This window comes from Brachyhypopomus gauderio, chromosome 15, assembly GCF_052324685.1.
Source record: "Brachyhypopomus gauderio isolate BG-103 chromosome 15, BGAUD_0.2, whole genome shotgun sequence".
NCBI classification, from domain to species: domain Eukaryota; kingdom Metazoa; phylum Chordata; class Actinopteri; order Gymnotiformes; family Hypopomidae; genus Brachyhypopomus; species Brachyhypopomus gauderio.
The window spans coordinates 12,192,480-12,220,470 of NC_135225.1; positions in this window are offsets into that span (position 1 = coordinate 12,192,480).

Genomic DNA, 27,991 nt, shown 5'->3' on the forward strand with positions numbered 1-27,991 from the left:
GATCTACATCAAAGACCAAATTTATAAGTTTGCACAATGCTGAATCGACACAAGAAACATCATCCAGTCATTTTCCACACTCTCCTTCATCTTCACCAAAGATAAATGGAGAATCTACACCAACAACTACAACAGTGATTGCAGTGAATACCTTGAAATCACAAAATATGAGCCTTTCCACTTCAACTGTATCAAGAAAAAGAACAATAGCCACTTCTTTGACCATTTCCAATGCACCCACAACACAAGCATCTAAATCTATAAACACTTCAGCTTCATCTGCACCAAAAAGACCCTCAGGATCTACACCAACAACTATAACCATAGACATTGCTTCAAATCCCTTAACATTACAGACAACAGCAAGGCATTCCACATCATCTGAAACAACAAAAGAACTATCAAACAGTTTTTCGACCATTTCCACAGCAACCACAACACAAACACCTAGATCTAAGACCACTTCAGCTTCATCCTCACCAAAGCCACTCTCAGAATCTACCGTAACAGCTACAACTGCTGATATTGCTTTAAAGCCCTTAAAATCACAAACACCAAGTGTTTCCTCGTCATCTGCAACAACAAAAGAAATATCACACACTTCTTCGACCATGTCCACTGCAACCACAACACAAACACCTAGATCTAAAACCACTTCAGCTTCATCCTCACCAAAACCTCTATCAGAATATACCACAACAGCTACAACTGCTGAGATTGCTTCAAATCCCACACCAACAACTCCAACAACTTTACCCACATCAACTTCCACACCAAGTACAACTTCAATAAAATCCACTTCCAGTGAGTCCTCAACAACTACATTGCCAGCAGTTTCCACAATATCTCCTCTGACGGCATCGAAAACACAGACAACCTCTGCATCCACACCAACGGAAGCTCCAACTACATCACAGAGTAGCACATCGAAAAAACCAACAACAACGAAAAGTTCAACTTCAACCACAACACGCATAACTACACCGTTGTCAACTTCCACTGCTTCCACATCACACAGCGCAACTACCACAATGGCATCTCCAACCACATTGCCCACTTCCACTGAATCAAATCAACAGACAACCATTCCAACTACAACACCAACACCATTGATGACCGTCACAACAACCAATGCAGAGACTACTGCATCCACACCACAGTCAACAACAGTATCCACACCAACAACTCCAACAACTTTACCCACATCAACTTCATCACCAAGTACAACGTCAATAAAATCCACTTCCAGTGAGTCCTCAACAACTACATTGCAAGCAGTTTCCACAATATCTCCTCTGACGGTATCGACAACACAGACAACCGCTGCATTCACATCAACAGATGCTCCAACTACATCACAGAGTAGCACATCTGCCACACCAACAACTACGGAAAGTTCGACTCCATCCACAACACGCATAACTACAACGTTGTCAACTTCCACCGCTTCCACATCACACAGCGCAATTACCAAAATGGCATCTCCAACCACATTGCCCACTTCCACTGAATCGAATCAACAGTCAACCATTCGAACCACAACACCAACACCATTGATGACCATCACAACAACCAATGCAGAGACTACTGCATCCACACCACAGTCAACAACAGTATCCACACCAACAACTCCAACAACTTTACCCACATCAACTTCATCACCAAGTACAACGTCAATAAAATCCACTTCCAGTGAGTCCTCAACAACTACATTGCAAGCAGTTTCGACATTATCTCCTCTGACGGCATCGACAACACAGACAACCGCTGCATTCACATCAACAGAAGCTTCAACTACATCACAGAGTAGCACATCTGCCACACCAACAACTACGGAAAGTTCGACTCCATCCACAACACGCATAACTACAACGTTGTCAACTTCAACCGCTTCCACATCACACAGCGCAACTACCACAATGGCATCTCCAACCACATTGCCCACCTCCACTGAATCGAATCAACAGACAACCATTCCAACCACAACACCAACACCATTGATGACCATCACAACAACCAATGCAGAGACTACTGCATCCACACCACAGTCAACAACAGTATCCACACCAACAACTCCAACAACTTTACCCACATCAACTTCATCACCAAGTACAACGTCAATAAAATCCACTTCCAGTGAGTCCTCAACAACTACATTGCAAGCAGTTTCGACATTATCTCCTCTGACGGCATCGGCAACACAGACAACTGCTGCATTCACATCAACAGAAGCTTCAACTACATCACAGAGTAGCACATCTGCCACACCAACAACTACGGAAAGTTCGACTCCATCCACAACACGCATAACTACAACGTTGTCAACTTCAACCGCTTCCACATCACACAGCGCAACTACCACAATGGCATCTCCAACCACATTGCCCACTTCCACTGAATCGAATCAACAGACAACCATTCGAACCACAACACCAACACCATTGCCGACCGTCACAACAACCAATGCAGAGACTACTGCATCCACACCACAGTCAACAACAGTATCCACACCAACAACTCCAACAACTTTACCCACATCAACTTCATCACCAAGTACAACGTCAATAAAATCCACTTCCAGTGAGTCCTCAACAACTACATTGCAAGCAGTTTCGACATTATCTCCTCTGACGGCATCGGCAACACAGACAACTGCTGCATTCACATCAACAGAAGCTTCAACTACATCACAGAGTAGCACATCTGCCACACCAACAACTACGGAAAGTTCGACTCCATCGACAACACGCATAACTACAACGTTGTCAACTTCAACCGCTTCCACATCACACAGCGCAACTACCACAATGGCATCTCCAACCACATTGCCCACCTCCACTGAATCGAATCAACAGACAACCATTCCAACCACAACACCAACACCATTGATGACCATCACAACAACCAATGCAGAGACTACTGCATCCACACCACAGTCAACAACAGTATCCACACCAACAACTCCAACAACTTTACCCACATCAACTTCATCACCAAGTACAACGTCAATAAAATCCACTTCCAGTGAGTCCTCAACAACTACTTTGCCAGCAGCTTCCACAATATCTCCTCTGACGGCATCGACAACACAGACAACCGCTGCATTCACATCAACAGAAGCTTCAACTACATCACAGAGTAGCACATCTGCCACACCAACAACTACGGAAAGTTCGACTCCATCCACAATACGCATAACTACAACGTTGTCAACTTCAACCGCTTCCACATCACACAGCGCAACTACCAAAATGGCATCTCCAACCACATTGCCCACTTCCACTGAATCGAATCAACAGACAACCATTCGAACCACAACACCAACACCATTGCCGACCGTCACAACAACCAATGCAGAGACTACTGCATCCACACCACAGTCAACAACAGTATCCACACCAACAACTCCAACAACTTTACCCACATCAACTTCATCACCAAGTACAACGTCAATAAAATCCACTTCCAGTGAGTCCTCAACAACTACTTTGCCAGCAGCTTCCACAATATCTCCTCTGACTGCTTCGACAACACAGACAACCTCTGCATCCACACCAACAGAAGCTCCAACTACATCACAGAGTAGCACATCTGAAAAACCAACAACCGAAAATTTGACTTCAACCACAACACGCATAACTACAACGTTGTCTACTTCCACCGCTTCCACATCACACAGCGCAACTACCACAATGGCATCTCCAACCACATTGCCCACTTTCACTGAATCGAATCAACAGACAACCATTCCAACCACAACACCAACAGCATTGATGACCGTCACAACAACCAATGTAGAGACTACTGCATCCACATCACAGTCAAACACAGCATCCAAATCAAAACAATTCAAAGGATTGACCATTTATAATACATCCTCTCCACAGAACAGCACTACACGAACAAGTCCACTTTTAACTAATTCAACATCCTTCACATCACCAAAATTAACATCAACAATATCCAATTCTACAGCATCTTACTCACAGGCAACCACACTGATTGTTCCAAATGCATCCACAAGATACATAGTAGCAACAAAATTGAAAACATTTGCTGTATGCACAGTACAGAAAAAAGAAAAAACACATACAACTCTAAAGACTTTGAATGTATCCCCACCAAAAATTCCCAATACATCTCCAACAATAAACACAAACCCACTGATTGCTTCAAATACATCCATGAAATTCAAAATGGCAACAAGATTGAAAACCTCCAATATATGCAAAGTACAGAGAAAAGGAACACATTTGCAGATTTCAGTTGCAAGCACACAAAAAACATCATCCACTCATTTGTCAAATTCTATTGCATCCAAAACAAGAACACCTAAAAAAAATGAAAAAAGTGAAAAGAAAACGTCTGCTGTATGCAAAGTACAGAAAACAACTACATCCTCACAAAAGACAACCACAGCATCTACACAAAAAACATCCAAACATTTGGCAAATTCTATTACATCCAATAAAAATGTTACAGGAGAAAAAACATTTGCAGTATGCAAGGTACACAAAACAACTACATCTATAGCATCTGCACCAACAACTGCAATGTCAGTGATTGCTTCAAATACATCCACACATTACACAGAGGCAACAAGATGGGAAACAACAAATGGATCTACATCAAAGACCAAATTTATAAGTTTGCACAATGCTGAATCGACACAAGAAACATCATCCAGTCATTTTCCACACTCTCCTTCATCTTCACCAAAGATAAATGGAGAATCTACACCAACAACTACAACAGTGATTGCAGTGAATACCTTGAAATCACAAAATATGAGCCTTTCCACTTCAACTGTATCAAGAAAAAGAACAATAGCCACTTCTTTGACCATTTCCAATGCACCCACAACACAAGCATCTAAATCTATAAACACTTCAGCTTCATCTGCACCAAAAAGACCCTCAGGATCTACACCAACAACTATAACCATAGACATTGCTTCAAATCCCTTAACATTACAGACAACAGCAAGGCATTCCACATCATCTGAAACAACAAAAGAACTATCAAACAGTTTTTCGACCATTTCCACAGCAACCACAACACAAACACCTAGATCTAAGACCACTTCAGCTTCATCCTCACCAAAGCCACTCTCAGAATCTACCGTAACAGCTACAACTGCTGATATTGCTTTAAAGCCCTTAAAATCACAAACACCAAGTGTTTCCTCGTCATCTGCAACAACAAAAGAAATATCACACACTTCTTCGACCATGTCCACTGCAACCACAACACAAACACCTAGATCTAAAACCACTTCAGCTTCATCCTCACCAAAACCTCTATCAGAATATACCACAACAGCTACAACTGCTGAGATTGCTTCAAATCCCACACCAACAACTCCAACAACTTTACCCACATCAACTTCCACACCAAGTACAACTTCAATAAAATCCACTTCCAGTGAGTCCTCAACAACTACATTGCCAGCAGTTTCCACAATATCTCCTCTGACGGCATCGAAAACACAGACAACCTCTGCATCCACACCAACGGAAGCTCCAACTACATCACAGAGTAGCACATCGAAAAAACCAACAACAACGAAAAGTTCAACTTCAACCACAACACGCATAACTACACCGTTGTCAACTTCCACTGCTTCCACATCACACAGCGCAACTACCACAATGGCATCTCCAACCACATTGCCCACTTCCACTGAATCAAATCAACAGACAACCATTCCAACTACAACACCAACACCATTGATGACCGTCACAACAACCAATGCAGAGACTACTGCATCCACACCACAGTCAACAACAGTATCCACACCAACAACTCCAACAACTTTACCCACATCAACTTCATCACCAAGTACAACGTCAATAAAATCCACTTCCAGTGAGTCCTCAACAACTACATTGCAAGCAGTTTCCACAATATCTCCTCTGACGGTATCGACAACACAGACAACCGCTGCATTCACATCAACAGATGCTCCAACTACATCACAGAGTAGCACATCTGCCACACCAACAACTACGGAAAGTTCGACTCCATCCACAACACGCATAACTACAACGTTGTCAACTTCCACCGCTTCCACATCACACAGCGCAATTACCAAAATGGCATCTCCAACCACATTGCCCACTTCCACTGAATCGAATCAACAGTCAACCATTCGAACCACAACACCAACACCATTGATGACCATCACAACAACCAATGCAGAGACTACTGCATCCACACCACAGTCAACAACAGTATCCACACCAACAACTCCAACAACTTTACCCACATCAACTTCATCACCAAGTACAACGTCAATAAAATCCACTTCCAGTGAGTCCTCAACAACTACATTGCAAGCAGTTTCGACATTATCTCCTCTGACGGCATCGACAACACAGACAACCGCTGCATTCACATCAACAGAAGCTTCAACTACATCACAGAGTAGCACATCTGCCACACCAACAACTACGGAAAGTTCGACTCCATCCACAACACGCATAACTACAACGTTGTCAACTTCAACCGCTTCCACATCACACAGCGCAACTACCACAATGGCATCTCCAACCACATTGCCCACCTCCACTGAATCGAATCAACAGACAACCATTCCAACCACAACACCAACACCATTGATGACCGTCACAACAACCAATGCAGAGACTACTGCATCCACACCACAGTCAACAACAGTATCCACACCAACAACTCCAACAACTTTACCCACATCAACTTCATCACCAAGTACAACGTCAATAAAATCCACTTCCAGTGAGTCCTCAACAACTACATTGCAAGCAGTTTCGACATTATCTCCTCTGACGGCATCGACAACACAGACAACCGCTGCATTCACATCAACAGAAGCTTCAACTACATCACAGAGTAGCACATCTGCCACACCAACAACTACGGAAAGTTCGACTCCATCCACAACACGCATAACTACAACGTTGTCAACTTCAACCGCTTCCACATCACACAGCGCAACTACCACAATGGCATCTCCAACCACATTGCCCACTTCCACTGAATCGAATCAACAGACAACCATTCGAACCACAACACCAACACCATTGCCGACTGTCACAACAACCAATGCAGAGACTACTGCATCCACACCACAGTCAACAACAGTATCCACACCAACAACTCCAACAACTTTACCCACATCAACTTCATCACCAAGTACAACGTCAATAAAATCCACTTCCAGTGAGTCCTCAACAACTACATTGCAAGCAGTTTCGACATTATCTCCTCTGACGGCATCGACAACACAGACAACTGCTGCATTCACATCAACAGAAGCTTCAACTACATCACAGAGTAGCACATCTGCCACACCAACAACTACGGAAAGTTCGACTCCATCCACAACACGCATAACTACAACGTTGTCAACTTCAACCGCTTCCACATCACACAGCGCAACTACCACAATGGCATCTCCAACCACATTGCCCAACTCCACTAAATCGAATCAACAGACAACCATTCCAACCACAACACCAACACCATTGACGACCGTCACAACAACCAATGCAGAGACTACTGCATCCACACCACAGTCAACAACAGTATCCACACCAACATCTCCAACAACTTTACCCACATCAACTTCATCACCAAGTACAACTTCAATAAAATCCACTTCCAGTGAGTCCTCAACAACTACTTTGCCAGCAGCTTCCACAATATCTCCTCTGACTGCATCGACAACACAGACAACCGCTGCATTCACAACAACAGAAGCTCCAACTACATCACAGAGTAGCACATCTGCCACACCAACAACTACGGAAAGTTCGACTCCATCCACAACACGCATAACTACAACGTTGTCAACTTCCACCGCTTCCACATCACACAGTGCAACTACCAAAATGGCATCTCCAACCACATTGCCCACTTCCACTGAATCGAATCAACAGACAACCATTCGAACCACAACACCAACACCATTGACGACTGTCACAACAAGCAATGCAGAGACTACTGCATCCACACCACAGTCAACAACAGTATCCACACCAACAACTCCAACAACTTTACCCACATCAACTTCATCACCAAGTACAACGTCAATAAAATCCACTTCCAGTGAGTCCTCAACAACTACATTGCAAGCAGTTTCGACATTATCTCCTCTGACGGCATCGACAACACAGACAACTGCTGCATTCACATCAACAGAAGCTTCAACTACATCACAGAGTAGCACATCTGCCACACCAACAACTACGGAAAGTTCGACTCCATCGACAACACGCATAACTACAACGTTGTCAACTTCAACCGCTTCCACATCACACAGCGCAACTACCACAATGGCATCTCCAACCACATTGCCCACCTCCACTGAATCGAATCAACAGACAACCATTCCAACCACAACACCAACACCATTGATGAACATCACAACAACCAATGCAGAGACTACTGCATCCACACCACAGTCAACAACAGTATCCACACCAACAACTCCAACAACTTTACCCACATCAACTTCATCACCAAGTACAACGTCAATAAAATCCACTTCCAGTGAGTCCTCAACAACTACTTTGCCAGCAGCTTCCACAATATCTCCTCTGACGGCATCGACAACACAGACAACTGCTGCATTCACATCAACAGAAGCTTCAACTACATCACAGAGTAGCACATCTGCCACACCAACAACTACGGAAAGTTCGACTCCATCCACAACACGCATAACTACAACGTTGTCAACTTCAACCGCTTCCACATCACACAGCGCAATTACCAAAATGGCATCTCCAACCACATTGCCCACTTCCACTGAATCGAATCAACAGACAACCATTCGAACCACAACACCAACACCATTGCCGACCGTCACAACAACCAATGCAGAGACTACTGCATCCACACCACAGTCAACAACAGTATCCACACCAACAACTCCAACAACTTTACCCACATCAACTTCATCACCAAGTACAACGTCAATAAAATCCACTTCCAGTGAGTCCTCAACAACTACATTGCAAGCAGTTTCGACATTATCTCCTCTGACGGCATCGACAACACAGACAACTGCTGCATTCACATCAACAGAAGCTTCAACTACATCACAGAGTAGCACATCTGCCACACCAACAACTACGGAAAGTTCGACTCCATCCACAACACGCATAACTACAACGTTGTCAACTTCAACCGCTTCCACATCACACAGCGCAACTACCACAATGGCATCTCAAACCACATTGCCCAACTCCAATAAATCGAATCAACAGACAACCATTCCAACCACAACACCAACACCATTGACGACCGTCACAACAACCAATGCAGAGACTACTGCATCCACACCACAGTCAACAACAGTATCCACACCAACATCTCCAACAACTTTACCCACATCAACTTCATCACCAAGTACAACTTCAATAAAATCCACTTCCAGTGAGTCCTCAACAACTACATTGCAAGCAGTTTCCACAATATCTCCTCTGACGGCATCGACAACACAGACAACTGCTGCATTCACATCAACAGAAGCTTCAAATACATCACAGAGTAGCACATCTGCCACACCAACAACTACGGAAAGTTCGACTCCATCGACAACACGCATAACTACAACGTTGTCAACTTCAACCGCTTCCACATCACACAGCGCAACTACCACAATGGCATCTCCAACCACATTGCCCACCTCCACTGAATCGAATCAACAGACAACCATTCCAACCACAACACCAACACCATTGATGAACATCACAACAACCAATGCAGAGACTACTGCATCCACACCACAGTCAACAACAGTATCCACACCAACAACTCCAACAACTTTACCCACATCAACTTCATCACCAAGTACAACGTCAATAAAATCCACTTCCAGTGAGTCCTCAACAACTACTTTGCCAGCAGCTTCCACAATATCTCCTCTGACGGCATCGACAACACAGACAACCGCTGCATTCACATCAACAGAAGCTTCAACTACATCACAGAGTAGCACATCTGCCACACCAACAACTACGGAAAGTTCGACTCCATCCATAACACGCATAACTACAACGTTGTCAACTTCAACCGCTTCCACATCACACAGCGCAACTACCAAAATGGCATCTCCAACCACATTGCCCACTTCCACTGAATCGAATCAACAGACAACCATTCGAACCACAACACCAACACCATTGCCGACCGTCACAACAACCAATGCAGAGACTACTGCATCCACACCACAGTCAACAACAGTATCCACACCAACAACTCCAACAACTTTACCCACATCAACTTCATCACCAAGTACAACGTCAATAAAATCCACTTCCAGTGAGTCCTCAACAACTACTTTGCCAGCAGCTTCCACAATATCTCCTCTGACTGCATCGACAACACAGACAACCGCTGCATTCACAACAACAGAAGCTCCAACTACATCACAGAGTAGCACATCTGCCACACCAACAACTACGGAAAGTTCGACTCCATCCACAACACGCATAACTACAACGTTGTCAACTTCCACCGCTTCCACATCACACAGCGCAACTACCAAAATGGCATCTCCAACCACATTGCCCACTTCCACTGAATCGAATCAACAGACAACCATTCGAACCACAACACCAACACCATTGACGACTGTCACAACAAGCAATGCAGAGACTACTGCATCCACACCACAGTCAACAACAGTATCCACACCAACAACTCCAACAACTTTACCCACATCAACTTCATCACCAAGTACAACGTCAATAAAATCCACTTCCAGTGAGTCCTCAACAACTACATTGCAAGCAGTTTCGACATTATCTCCTCTGACGGCATCGGCAACACAGACAACTGCTGCATTCACATCAACAGAAGCTTCAACTACATCACAGAGTAGCACATCTGCCACACCAACAACTACGGAAAGTTCGACTCCATCGACAACACGCATAACTACAACGTTGTCAACTTCAACCGCTTCCACATCACACAGCGCAACTACCACAATGGCATCTCCAACCACATTGCCCACCTCCACTGAATCGAATCAACAGACAACCATTCCAACCACAACACCAACACCATTGATGACCGTCACAACAACCAATGCAGAGACTACTGCATCCACACCACAGTCAACAACAGTATCCACACCAACAACTCCAACAACTTTACCCACATCAACTTCATCACCAAGTACAACGTCAATAAAATCCACTTCCAGTGAGTCCTCAACAACTACATTGCAAGCAGTTTCCACAATATCTCCTCTGACGGCATCGACAACACAGACAACTGCTGCATTCACATCAACAGAAGCTTCAACTACATCACAGAGTAGCACATCTGCCACACCAACAACTACGGAAAGTTCGACTCCATCGACAACACGCATAACTACAACGTTGTCAACTTCAAGCGCTTCCACATCACACAGCGCAACTACCAAAATGGCATCTCCAACCACATTGCCCACTTCCACTGAATCGAATCAACAGACAACCATTCGAACCACAACACCAACACCATTGCCGACTGTCACAACAACCAATGCAGAGACTACTGCATCCACACCACAGTCAACAACAGTATCCACACCAACATCTCCAACAACTTTACCCACATCAACTTTATCACCAAGTACAACGTCAATAAAATCCACTTCCAGTGAGTCCTCAACAACTACATTGCCAGCAGGTTCCACAATATCTCCTCTGACTGCATCGACAACACAGACAACCTCTGCATCCACATCAACAGAAGCTCCAACTACATCACAGAGTAGCACATCTGCCACACCAACTACGGAAAGTTCGACTCCATCCACAACACGCATAACTACAACGTTGTCAACTTCCACCGCTTCCACATCACACAGCGCAATTACCAAAATGGCATCTCCAACCACATTGCCCACTTCCACTGAATCGAATCAACAGTCAACCATTCGAACCACAACACCAACACCATTGCCGACTGTCACAACAACCAATGCAGAGACTACTGCATCCACACCACAGTCAACAACAGTATCCACACCAACAACTCCAACAACTTTACCCACATCAACTTCATCACCAAGTACAACGTCAATAAAATCCACTTCCAGTGAGTCCTCAACAACTACATTGCAAGCAGTTTCGACATTATCTCCTCTGACGGCATCGACAACACAGACAACTGCTGCATTCACATCAACAGAAGCTTCAACTACATCACAGAGTAGCACATCTGCCACACCAACAACTACGGAAAGTTCGACTCCATCGACAACACGCATAACTACAACGTTGTCAACTTCAACCGCTTCCACATCACACAGCGCAACTACCACAATGGCATCTCCAACCACATTGCCCACCTCCACTGAATCGAATCAACAGACAACCATTCCAACCACAGCACCAACACCATTGATGACCATCACAACAACCAATGCAGAGACTACTGCATCCACACCACAGTCAACAACAGTATCCACACCAACAACTCCAACAACTTTACCCACATCAACTTCATCACCAAGTACAACGTCAATAAAATCCACTTCCAGTGAGTCCTCAACAACTACATTGCAAGCAGTTTCCACAATATCTCCTCTAACGGCATCGACAACACAGACAACTGCTGCATTCACATCAACAGAAGCTTCAACTACATCACAGAGTAGCACATCTGCCACACCAACAACTACGGAAAGTTCGACTCCATCCACAACACGCATAACTACAACGTTGTCAACTTCAACCGCTTCCACATCACACAGCGCAACTACCAAAATGGCATCTCCAACCACATTGCCCACTTCCACTGAATCTAATCAACAGACAACCATTCGAACCACAACACCAACACCATTGCCGACTGTCACAACAACCAATGCAGAGACTACTGCATCCACACCACAGTCAACAACAGTATCCACACCAACAACTCCAACAACTTTACCCACATCAACTTCATCACCAAGTACAACGTCAATAAAATCCACTTCCAGTGAGTCCTCAACAACTACTTTGCCAGCAGCTTCCACAATATCTCCTCTGACTGCTTCGACAACACAGACAACCGCTGCATTCACAACAACAGAAGCTCCAACAACATCACAGAGTAGCACATCTGCCACACCAACAACTACGGAAAGTTCGACTCCATCCACAACACGCATAACTACAACGTTGTCAACTTCCACCGCTTCCACATCACACAGCGCAACTACCACAATGGCATCTCCAACCACATTGCCCACTTCCACTGAATCGAATCAACAGACAACCATTCGAACCACAACACCAACACCATTGACGACTGTCACAACAAGCAATGCAGAGACTACTGCATCCACACCACAGTCAACAACAGTATCCACACCAACATCTCCAACAACTTTACCCACATCAACTTCATCACCAAGTACAACGTCAATAAAATCCACTTCCAGTGAGTCCTCAACAACTACTTTGCCAGCAGCTTCCACAATATCTCCTCTGACTGCTTCGACAACACAGACAACCGCTGCATTCACAACAACAGAAGCTCCAACTACATCACAGAGTAGCACATCTGCCACACCAACAACTACGGAAAGTTCGACTCCATCCACAACACGCATAACTACAACGTTGTCAACTTCCACCGCTTCCACATCACACAGCGCAATTACCAAAATGGCATCTCCAACCACATTGCCCACTTCCACTGAATCGAATCAACAGTCAACCATTCGAACCACAACACCAACACCATTGACGACCGTCACAACAACCAATGCAGAGACTACTGCATCCACACCACAGTCAACAACAGTATCCACACCAACAACTCCAACAACTTTACCCACATCAACTTCATCACCAAGTACAACGTCAATAAAATCCACTTCCAGTGAGTCCTCAACAACTACATTGCAAGCAGTTTCGACATTATCTCCTCTGACGGCATCGACAACACAGACAACCGCTGCATTCACAACAACAGAAGCTCCAACTACATCACAGAGTAGCACATCTGCCACACCAACAACTACGGAAAGTTCGACTCCATCCACAACACGCATAACTACAACGTTGTCAACTTCAACCACTTCCACATCACACAGCGCAACTACCAAAATGGCATCTCCAACCACATTGCCCACTTCCACTGAATCGAATCAACAGACAACCATTCGAACCACAACACCAACACCATTGCCGACTGTCACAACAACCAATGCAGAGACTACTGCATCCACACCACAGTCAACAACAGTATCCACACCAACATCTCCAACAACTTTACCCACATCAACTTTATCACCAAGTACAACGTCAATAAAATCCACTTCCAGTGAGTCCTCAACAACTACATTGCCAGCAGGTTCCACAATATCTCCTCTGACTGCATCGACAACACAGACAACCTCTGCATCCACATCAACAGAAGCTCCAACTACATCACAGAGTAGCACATCTGCCACACCAACAACTACGGAAAGTTCAACTCCATCCACAACACGCATAACTACAACGTTGTCAACTTCCACCACTTCCACATCACACAGTGCAACTACCAAAATGGCATCTCCAACCACATTGCCCACTTCCACTGAATCGAATCAACAGACAACCATTCGAACCACAACACCAACACCATTGACGACTGTCACAACAAGCAATGCAGAGACTACTGCATCCACACCACAGTCAACAACAGTATCCACACCAACATCTCCAACAACTTTACCCACATCAACTTCATCACCAAGTACAACGTCAATAAAATCCACTTCCAGTGAGTCCTCAACAACTACATTGCCAGCAGGTTCCACAATATCTCCTCTGACTGCATCGACAACACAGACAACCTCTGCATCCACATCAACAGAAGCTCCAACTACATCACAGAGTAGCACATCTGCCACACCAACTACGGAAAGTTCGACTCCATCCACAACACGCATAACTACAACGTTGTCAACTTCCACCGCTTCCACATCACACAGCGCAATTACCAAAATGGCATCTCCAACCACATTGCCCACTTCCACTGAATCGAATCAACAGTCAACCATTCGAACCACAACACCAACACCATTGCCGACTGTCACAACAACCAATGCAGAGACTACTGCATCCACACCACAGTCAACAACAGTATCCACACCAACAACTCCAACAACTTTACCCACATCAACTTCATCACCAAGTACAACGTCAATAAAATCCACTTCCAGTGAGTCCTCAACAACTACTTTGCCAGCAGCTTCCACAATATCTCCTCTGACTGCTTCGACAACACAGACAACCGCTGCATTCACAACAACAGAAGCTCCAACTACATCACAGAGTAGCACATCTGCCACACCAACAACTACGGAAAGTTCAACTCCATCCACAACACGCATAACTACAACGTTGTCAACTTCCACCACTTCCACATCACACAGTGCAACTACCAAAATGGCATCTCCAACCACATTGCCCACTTCCACTGAATCGAATCAACAGACAACCATTCGAACCACAACACCAACACCATTGACGACCGTCACAACAACCATTGTAGAGACTACTGCATCCACACCACAGTCAACAACAGTATCCACACCAACATCTCCAACAACTTTACCCACATCAACTTCATCACCAAGTACAACCTCAATAAAATCCACTTCCAGTGAGTCCTCAACAACTACATTGCCAGCACCTTCCACAATATCTCCTCTGACTGCATCGACAACACAGACAACCTCTGCATCCACATCAACAGAAGCTCCAACTACATCACAGAGTAGCACATCTGCCACACCAACAACTACGGAAAGTTCGACTCCATCGACAACACGCATAACTACATCTGCCACACCAACAACTACGGAAAGTTCGACTCCATCGACAACACGCATAACTACAACGTTGTCAACTTCAACCGCTTCCACATCACACAGCGCAACTACCAAAATGGCATCTCCAACCACATTGCCCACTTCCACTGAATCGAATCAACAGACAACCATTCGAACCACAACACCAACACCATTGCCGACTGTCACAACAACCAATGCAGAGACTACTGCATCCACACCACAGTCAACAACAGTATCCACACCAACATCTCCAACAACTTTACCCACATCAACTTTATCACCAAGTACAACGTCAATAAAATCCACTTCCAGTGAGTCCTCAACAACTACATTGCCAGCAGGTTCCACAATATCTCCTCTGACTGCATCGACAACACAGACAACCTCTGCATCCACATCAACAGAAGCTCCAACTACATCACAGAGTAGCACATCTGCCACACCAACTACGGAAAGTTCGACTCCATCCACAACACGCATAACTACAACGTTGTCAACTTCCACCGCTTCCACATCACACAGCGCAATTACCAAAATGGCATCTCCAACCACATTGCCCACTTCCACTGAATCGAATCAACAGTCAACCATTCGAACCACAACACCAACACCATTGCCGACTGTCACAACAACCAATGCAGAGACTACTGCATCCACACCACAGTCAACAACAGTATCCACACCAACAACTCCAACAACTTTACCCACATCAACTTCATCACCAAGTACAACCTCAATAAAATCCACTTCCAGTGAGTCCTCAACAACTACATTGCCAGCACCTTCCACAATATCTCCTCTGACTGCATCGACAACACAGACAACCTCTGCATCCACATCAACAGAAGCTCCAACTACATCACAGAGTAGCACATCTGCCACACCAACAACTACGGAAAGTTCGACTCCATCGACAACACGCATAACTACAACGTTGTCAACTTCAACCGCTTCCACATCACACAGCGCAACTACCAAAATGGCATCTCCAACCACATTGCCCACTTCCACTGAATCGAATCAACAGACAACCATTCGAACCACAACACCAACACCATTGCCGACTGTCACAACAACCAATGCAGAGACTACTGCATCCACACCACAGTCAACAACAGTATCCACACCAACATCTCCAACAACTTTACCCACATCAACTTTATCACCAAGTACAACGTCAATAAAATCCACTTCCAGTGAGTCCTCAACAACTACATTGCCAGCAGCTTCCACAATATCTCCTCTGACTGCATCGACAACACAGACAACCTCTGCATCCACATCAACAGAAGCTCCAACTACATCACAGAGTAGCACATCTGCCACACCAACTACGGAAAGTTCGACTCCATCCACAACACGCATAACTACAACGTTGTCAACTTCCACCGCTTCCACATCACACAGCGCAATTACCAAAATGGCATCTCCAACCACATTGCCCACTTCCACTGAATCGAATCAACAGTCAACCATTCGAACCACAACACCAACACCATTGCCGACTGTCACAACAACCAATGCAGAGACTACTGCATCCACACCACAGTCAACAACAGTATCCACACCAACAACTCCAACAACTTTACCCACATCAACTTCATCACCAAGTACAACGTCAATAAAATCCACTTCCAGTGAGTCCTCAACAACTACTTTGCCAGCAGCTTCCACAATATCTCCTCTGACTGCTTCGACAACACAGACAACCGCTGCATTCACAACAACAGAAGCTCCAACTACATCACAGAGTAGCACATCTGCCACACCAACAACTACGGAAAGTTCAACTCCATCCACAACACGCATAACTACAACGTTGTCAACTTCCACCACTTCCACATCACACAGTGCAACTACCAAAATGGCATCTCCAACCACATTGCCCACTTCCACTGAATCGAATCAACAGACAACCATTCGAACCACAACACCAACACCATTGACGACCGTCACAACAACCATTGTAGAGACTACTGCATCCACACCACAGTCAACAACAGTATCCACACCAACATCTCCAACAACTTTACCCACATCAACTTCATCACCAAGTACAACGTCAATAAAATCCACTTCCAGTGAGTCCTCAACAACTACATTGCCAGCACCTTCCACAATATCTCCTCTGACTGCATCGACAACACAGACAACCTCTGCATCCACATCAACAGAAGCTCCAACTACATCACAGAGTAGCACATCTGCCACACCAACAACTACGGAAAGTTCGACTCCATCGACAACACGCATAACTACAACGTTGTCAACTTCAACCGCTTCCACATCACACAGCGCAACTACCAAAATGGCATCTCCAACCACATTGCCCACTTCCACTGAATCGAATCAACAGACAACCATTCGAACCACAACACCAACACCATTGCCGACTGTCACAGCAACCAATGCAGAGACTACTGCATCCACACCACAGTCAACAACAGTATCCACACCAACATCTCCAACAACTTTACCCACATCAACTTTATCACCAAGTACAACGTCAATAAAATCCACTTCCAGTGAGTCCTCAACAACTACATTGCCAGCAGCTTCCACAATATCTCCTCTGACTGCATCGACAACACAGACAACCTCTGCATCCACATCAACAGAAGCTCCAACTACATCACAGAGTAGCACATCTGCCACACCAACTACGGAAAGTTCGACTCCATCCACAACACGCATAACTACAACGTTGTCAACTTCCACCGCTTCCACATCACACAGCGCAATTACCAAAATGGCATCTCCAACCACATTGCCCACTTCCACTGAATCGAATCAACAGTCAACCATTCGAACCACAACACCAACACCATTGCCGACTGTCACAACAACCAATGCAGAGACTACTGCATCCACACCACAGTCAACAACAGTATCCACACCAACAACTCCAACAACTTTACCCACATCAACTTCATCACCAAGTACAACGTCAATAAAATCCACTTCCAGTGAGTCCTCAACAACTACATTGCCAGCAGCTTCCACAATATCTCCTCTGACTGCATCGACAACACAGACAACCTCTGCATCCACATCAACAGAAGCTCCAACTACATCACAGAGTAGCACATCTGCCACATCAACAACTACGGAAAGTTCGACTCCATCGACAACACGCATAACTACAACGTTGTCAACTTCAACCGCTTCCACATCACACAGCGCAACTACCAAAATGGCATCTCCAACCACATTGCCCACTTCCACTGAATCGAATCAACAGACAACCATTCGAACCACAACACCAACACCATTGCCGACTGTCACAGCAACCAATGCAGAGACTACTGCATCCACACCACAGTCAACAACAGTATCCACACCAACATCTCCAACAACTTTACCCACATCAACTTTATCACCAAGTACAACGTCAATAGAATCCACTTCCAGTGAGTCCTCAACAACTACATTGCCAGCAGCTTCCACAATATCTCCTCTGACTGCATCGACAACACAGACAACCTCTGCATCCACATCAACAGAAGCTCCAACTACATCACAGAGTAGCACATCTGCCACACCAACTACGGAAAGTTCGACTCCATCCACAACACGCATAACTACAACGTTGTCAACTTCCACCGCTTCCACATCACACAGCGCAATTACCAAAATGGCATCTCCAACCACATTGCCCACTTCCACTGAATCGAATCAACAGACAACCATTCGAACCACAACACCAACACCATTGACGACCGTCACAACAACCATTGTAGAGACTACTGCATCCACACCACAGTCAACAACAGTATCCACACCAACATCTCCAACAACTTTACCCACATCAACTTCATCACCAAGTACAACGTCAATAAAATCCACTTCCAGTGAGTCCTCAACAACTACATTGCCAACACCTTCCACAATATCTCCTCTGACTGCATCGACAACACAGACAACCTCTGCATCCACATCAACAGAAGCTCCAACTACATCACAGAGTAGCACATCTGCCACACCAACAACTACGGAAAGTTCGACTCCATCGACAACACGCATAACTACAACGTTGTCAACTTCAACCGCTTCCACATCACACAGCGCAACTACCAAAATGGCATCTCCAACCACATTGCCCACTTCCACTGAATCGAATCAACAGACAACCATTCGAACCACAACACCAACACCATTGCCGACTGTCACAACAACCAATGCAGAGACTACTGCATCCACACCACAGTCAACAACAGTATCCACACCAACATCTCCAACAACTTTACCCACATCAACTTTATCACCAAGTACAACGTCAATAAAATCCACTTCCAGTGAGTCCTCAACAACTACATTGCCAGCAGCTTCCACAATATCTCCTCTGACTGCATCGACAACACAGACAACCTCTGCATCCACATCAACAGAAGCTCCAACTACATCACAGAGTAGCACATCTGCCACACCAACTACGGAAAGTTCGACTCCATCCACAACACGCATAACTACAACGTTGTCAACTTCCACCGCTTCCACATCACACAGCGCAATTACCAAAATGGCATCTCCAACCACATTGCCCACTTCCACTGAATCGAATCAACAGTCAACCATTCGAACCACAACACCAACACCATTGCCGACTGTCACAACAACCAATGCAGAGACTACTGCATCCACACCACAGTCAACAACAGTATCCACACCAACAACTCCAACAACTTTACCCACATCAACTTCATCACCAAGTACAACGTCAATAAAATCCACTTCCAGTGAGTCCTCAACAACTACTTTGCCAGCAGCTTCCACAATATCTCCTCTGACTGCATCGACAACACAGACAACCTCTGCATCCACATCAACAGAAGCTCCAACTACATCACAGAGTAGCACATCTGCCACACCAACTACGGAAAGTTCGACTCCATCCACAACACGCATAACTACAACGTTGTCAACTTCCACCGCTTCCACATCACACAGCGCAATTACCAAAATGGCATCTCCAACCACATTGCCCACTTCCACTGAATCGAATCAACAGACAACCATTCGAACCACAACACCAACACCATTGACGACCGTCACAACAACCATTGTAGAGACTACTGCATCCACACCACAGTCAACAACAGTATCCACACCAACATCTCCAACAACTTTACCCACATCAACTTCATCACCAAGTACAACGTCAATAAAATCCACTTCCAGTGAGTCCTCAACAACTACATTGCCAGCACCTTCCACAATATCTCCTCTGACTGCATCGACAACACAGACAACCTCTGCATCCACATCAACAGAAGCTCCAACTACATCACAGAGTAGCACATCTGCCACACCAACAACTACGGAAAGTTCGACTCCATCGACAACACGCATAACTACAACGTTGTCAACTTCAACCGCTTCCACATCACACAGCGCAACTACCAAAATGGCATCTCCAACCACATTGCCCACTTCCACTGAATCGAATCAACAGACAACCATTCGAACCACAACACCAACACCATTGCCGACTGTCACAACAACCAATGCAGAGACTACTGCATCCACACCACAGTCAACAACAGTATCCACACCAACATCTCCAACAACTTTACCCACATCAACTTTATCACCAAGTACAACGTCAATAAAATCCACTTCCAGTGAGTCCTCAACAACTACATTGCCAGCAGCTTCCACAATATCTCCTCTGACTGCATCGACAACACAGACAACCTCTGCATCCACATCAACAGAAGCTCCAACTACATCACAGAGTAGCACATCTGCCACACCAACTACGGAAAGTTCGACTCCATCCACAACACGCATAACTACAACGTTGTCAACTTCCACCGCTTCCACATCACACAGCGCAATTACCAAAATGGCATCTCCAACCACATTGCCCACTTCCACTGAATCGAATCAACAGTCAACCATTCGAACCACAACACCAACACCATTGCCGACTGTCACAACAACCAATGCAGAGACTACTGCATCCACACCACAGTCAACAACAGTATCCACACCAACAACTCCAACAACTTTACCCACATCAACTTCATCACCAAGTACAACGTCAATAAAATCCACTTCCAGTGAGTCCTCAACAACTACATTGCCAGCACCTTCCACAATATCTCCTCTGACTGCATCGACAACACAGACAACCTCTGCATCCACATCAACAGAAGCTCCAACTACATCACAGAGTAGCACATCTGCCACACCAACAACTACGGAAAGTTCGACTCCATCGACAACACGCATAACTACAACGTTGTCAACTTCAACCGCTTCCACATCACACAGCGCAACTACCAAAATGGCATCTCCAACCACATTGCCCACTTCCACTGAATCGAATCAACAGACAACCATTCGAACCACAACACCAACACCATTGACGACCGTCACAACAAGCAATGCAGAGACTACTGCATCCACACCACAGTCAACAACAGTATCCACACCAACATCTCCAACAACTTTACCCACATCAACTTCATCACCAAGTACAACGTCAATAAAATCCACTTCCAGTGAGTCCTCAACAACTACATTGCCAGCAGCTTCCACAATATCTCCTCTGACTGCATCGACAACACAGACAACCTCTGCATCCACATCAACAGAAGCTCCAACTACATCACAGAGTAGCACATCTGCCACACCAACTACGGAAAGTTCGACTCCATCCACAACACGCATAACTACAACGTTGTCAACTTCCACCGCTTCCACATCACACAGCGCAATTACCAAAATGGCATCTCCAACCACATTGCCCACTTCCACTGAATCGAATCAACAGACAACCATTCGAACCACAACACCAACACCATTGACGACCGTCACAACAACCATTGTAGAGACTACTGCATCCACACCACAGTCAACAACAGTATCCACACCAACATCTCCAACAACTTTACCCACATCAACTTCATCACCAAGTACAACGTCAATAAAATCCACTTCCAGTGAGTCCTCAACAACTACATTGCCAGCACCTTCCACAATATCTCCTCTGACTGCATCGACAACACAGACAACCTCTGCATCCACATCAACAGAAGCTCCAACTACATCACAGAGTAGCACATCTGCCACACCAACAACTACGGAAAGTTCGACTCCATCGACAACACGCATAACTACAACGTTGTCAACTTCAACCGCTTCCACATCACACAGCGCAACTACCAAAATGGCATCTCCAACCACATTGCCCACTTCCACTGAATCGAATCAACAGACAACCATTCGAACCACAACACCAACACCATTGCCGACTGTCACAACAACCAATGCAGAGACTACTGCATCCACACCACAGTCAACAACAGTATCCACACCAACATCTCCAACAACTTTACCCACATCAACTTTATCACCAAGTACAACGTCAATAAAATCCACTTCCAGTGAGTCCTCAACAACTACATTGCCAGCAGCTTCCACAATATCTCCTCTGACTGCATCGACAACACAGACAACCTCTGCATCCACATCAACAGAAGCTCCAACTACATCACAGAGTAGCACATCTGCCACACCAACTACGGAAAGTTCGACTCCATCCACAACACGCATAACTACAACGTTGTCAACTTCCACCGCTTCCACATCACACAGCGCAATTACCAAAATGGCATCTCCAACCACATTGCCCACTTCCACTGAATCGAATCAACAGTCAACCATTCGAACCACAACACCAACACCATTGCCGACTGTCACAACAACCAATGCAGAGACTACTGCATCCACACCACAGTCAACAACAGTATCCACACCAACAACTCCAACAACTTTACCCACATCAACTTCATCACCAAGTACAACGTCAATAAAATCCACTTCCAGTGAGTCCTCAACAACTACATTGCCAGCACCTTCCACAATATCTCCTCTGACTGCATCGACAACACAGACAACCTCTGCATCCACATCAACAGAAGCTCCAACTACATCACAGAGTAGCACATCTGCCACACCAACAACTACGGAAAGTTCGACTCCATCGACAACACGCATAACTACAACGTTGTCAACTTCAACCGCTTCCACATCACACAGCGCAACTACCAAAATGGCATCTCCAACCACATTGCCCACTTCCACTGAATCGAATCAACAGACAACCATTCGAACCACAACACCAACACCATTGCCGACTGTCACAACAACCAATGCAGAGACTACTGCATCCACACCACAGTCAACAACAGTATCCACACCAACATCTCCAACAACTTTACCCACATCAACTTTATCACCAAGTACAACGTCAATAAAATCCACTTCCAGTGAGTCCTCAACAACTACATTGCCAGCAGCTTCCACAATATCTCCTCTGACTGCATCGACAACACAGACAACCTCTGCATCCACATCAACAGAAGCTCCAACTACATCACAGAGTAGCACATCTGCCACACCAACTACGGAAAGTTCGACTCCATCCACAACACGCATAACTACAACGTTGTCAACTTCCACCGCTTCCACATCACACAGCGCAATTACCAAAATGGCATCTCCAACCACATTGCCCACTTCCACTGAATCGAATCAACAGTCAACCATTCGAACCACAACACCAACACCATTGCCGACTGTCACAACAACCAATGCAGAGACTACTGCATCCACACCACAGTCAACAACAGTATCCACACCAACAACTCCAACAACTTTACCCACATCAACTTCATCACCAAGTACAACGTCAATAAAATCCACTTCCAGTGAGTCCTCAACAACTACTTTGCCAGCAGCTTCCACAATATCTCCTCTGACTGCTTCGACAACACAGACAACCGCTGCATTCACAACAACAGAAGCTCCAACTACATCACAGAGTAGCACATCTGCCACACCAACAACTACGGAAAGTTCAACTCCATCCACAACACGCATAACTACAACGTTGTCAACTTCCACCACTTCCACATCACACAGTGCAACTACCAAAATGGCATCTCCAACCACATTGCCCACTTCCACTGAATCGAATCAACAGACAACCATTCGAACCACAACACCAACACCATTGACGACCGTCACAACAACCATTGTAGAGACTACTGCATCCACACCACAGTCAACAACAGTATCCACACCAACATCTCCAACAACTTTACCCACATCAACTTCATCACCAAGTACAACGTCAATAAAATCCACTTCCAGTGAGTCCTCAACAACTACATTGCCAGCAGCTTCCACAATATCTCCTCTGACTGCATCGACAACACAGACAACCTCTGCATCCACATCAACAGAAGCTCCAACTACATCACAGAGTAGCACATCTGCCACACCAACAACTACGGAAAGTTCGACTCCATCGACAACACGCATAACTACAACGTTGTCAACTTCAACCGCTTCCACATCACACAGCGCAACTACCAAAATGGCATCTCCAACCACATTGCCCACTTCCACTGAATCGAATCAACAGACAACCATTCGAACCACAACACCAACACCATTGCCGACTGTCACAGCAACCAATGCAGAGACTACTGCATCCACACCACAGTCAACAACAGTATCCACACCAACATCTCCAACAACTTTACCCACATCAACTTTATCACCAAGTACAACGTCAATAAAATCCACTTCCAGTGAGTCCTCAACAACTACATTGCCAGCAGCTTCCACAATATCTCCTCTGACTGCATCGACAACACAGACAACCTCTGCATCCACATCAACAGAAGCTCCAACTACATCACAGAGTAGCACATCTGCCACACCAACTACGGAAAGTTCGACTCCATCCACAACACGCATAACTACAACGTTGTCAACTTCCACCGCTTCCACATCACACAGCGCAATTACCAAAATGGCATCTCCAACCACATTGCCCACTTCCACTGAATCGAATCAACAGACAACCATTCGAACCACAACACCAACACCATTGACGACCGTCACAACAACCATTGTAGAGACTACTGCATCCACACCACAGTCAACAACAGTATCCACACCAACATCTCCAACAACTTTACCCACATCAACTTCATCACCAAGTACAACGTCAATAAAATCCACTTCCAGTGAGTCCTCAACAACTACATTGCCAGCACCTTCCACAATATCTCCTCTGACTGCATCGACAACACAGACAACCTCTGCATCCACATCAACAGAAGCTCCAACTACATCACAGAGTAGCACATCTGCCACACCAACAACTATGGAAAGTTCGACTCCATCGACAACACGCATAACTACAACGTTGTCAACTTCAACCGCTTCCACATCACACAGCGCAACTACCAAAATGGCATCTCCAACCACATTGCCCACTTCCACTGAATCGAATCAACAGACAACCATTCGAACCACAACACCAACACCATTGCCGACTGTCACAACAACCAATGCAGAGACTACTGCATCCACACCACAGTCAACAACAGTATCCACACCAACATCTCCAACAACTTTACCCACATCAACTTTATCACCAAGTACAACGTCAATAAAATCCACTTCCAGTGAGTCCTCAACAACTACATTGCCAGCAGCTTCCACAATATCTCCTCTGACTGCATCGACAACACAGACAACCTCTGCATCCACATCAACAGAAGCTCCAACTACATCACAGAGTAGCACATCTGCCACACCAACTACGGAAAGTTCGACTCCATCCACAACACGCATAACTACAACGTTGTCAACTTCCACCGCTTCCACATCACACAGCGCAATTACCAAAATGGCATCTCCAACCACATTGCCCACTTCCACTGAATCGAATCAACAGTCAACCATTCGAACCACAACACCAACACCATTGCCGACTGTCACAACAACCAATGCAGAGACTACTGCATCCACACCACAGTCAACAACAGTATCCACACCAACAACTCCAACAACTTTACCCACATCAACTTCATCACCAAGTACAACGTCAATAAAATCCACTTCCAGTGAGTCCTCAACAACTACATTGCAAGCAGCTTCCACAATATCTCCTCTGACTGCATCGACAACACAGACAACCTCTGCATCCACACCAACAGGAGCTCCAACTACATCACGGAGTAGCACATCGGAAAAACCAACAACAACGGAAAGTTCAACTTCAACCACAACACACATAACTACAACGTTGTCAACTTCCACTGCTTCCACATCACACAGCGCAACTACCGCTATGGCATCTCCAACCACATTGCCCACTTCCACTGAATCGAATCAACAGACAACCATTCCAACCACAACACCAACACCATTGACGACTGTCACAACAACCAATGCAGAGACTACTGCATCCACACCACAGTCAACAACAGTATCCACACCAACAACTCCAACAACTTTACCCACATCAACTTCATCACCAAGTACAACATCAATAAAATCCACTTCCAGTGAGTCCTCAACAACTACTTTGCCAGCAGCTTCCACAATATCTCCTCTGACAGCATCGAAAACACAGACAACATCTGCATCCACACCAAAAGAAGCTTCAACTACATCATGGAGTAGCACATCAGAAAAACCACCAACAACGGAAAGTTCAACTTCAACCACAACACGCATAACTACAACGTTATCAACTTCCACTGCTTCCACATCACACAGCGCAACTACCACAATGGCATCTCCAACCACATTGCCCACTTCCACTGAATTGAATCAACAGACAACCATTCCAACCACAACACCAAGACCATTGACGACCGTCACAACAACCAAACTTTCTGCATCTGCATCAACAAAAGAATTATTAGCCACGTCCTCGAACATTTTCACTGCAACCACAAGACAAACTCCAAAATCTTCATCTTCATTCTTACCAAAGACATCCTCAGAATCTACAATAACACCTGCAACAACTGAGATTGTTTTAAATAACTTACAATCAAAAACAAGTATGTCCACCTCATCTACATCAACAAAAGATTTTTTTGCCACTTCCTCGACCTTTTCCACTGCAACTACAGCACAAACACCTCAATCCAAGACCACATCAGCGTCATCATCAACAATAACACCCTCAGACTCTACACCAACAACTATGACCATTGAGATTGCGTCAAATCCCTTAAAATCACCGACAACAGCAAATGGTTCCACGTCATCTGCATTATTAAAAGAAATATCCACTTATTTGAAAATTTCTACTGCACCCACTAAACAAACACTTAAATCCACGACCACTTC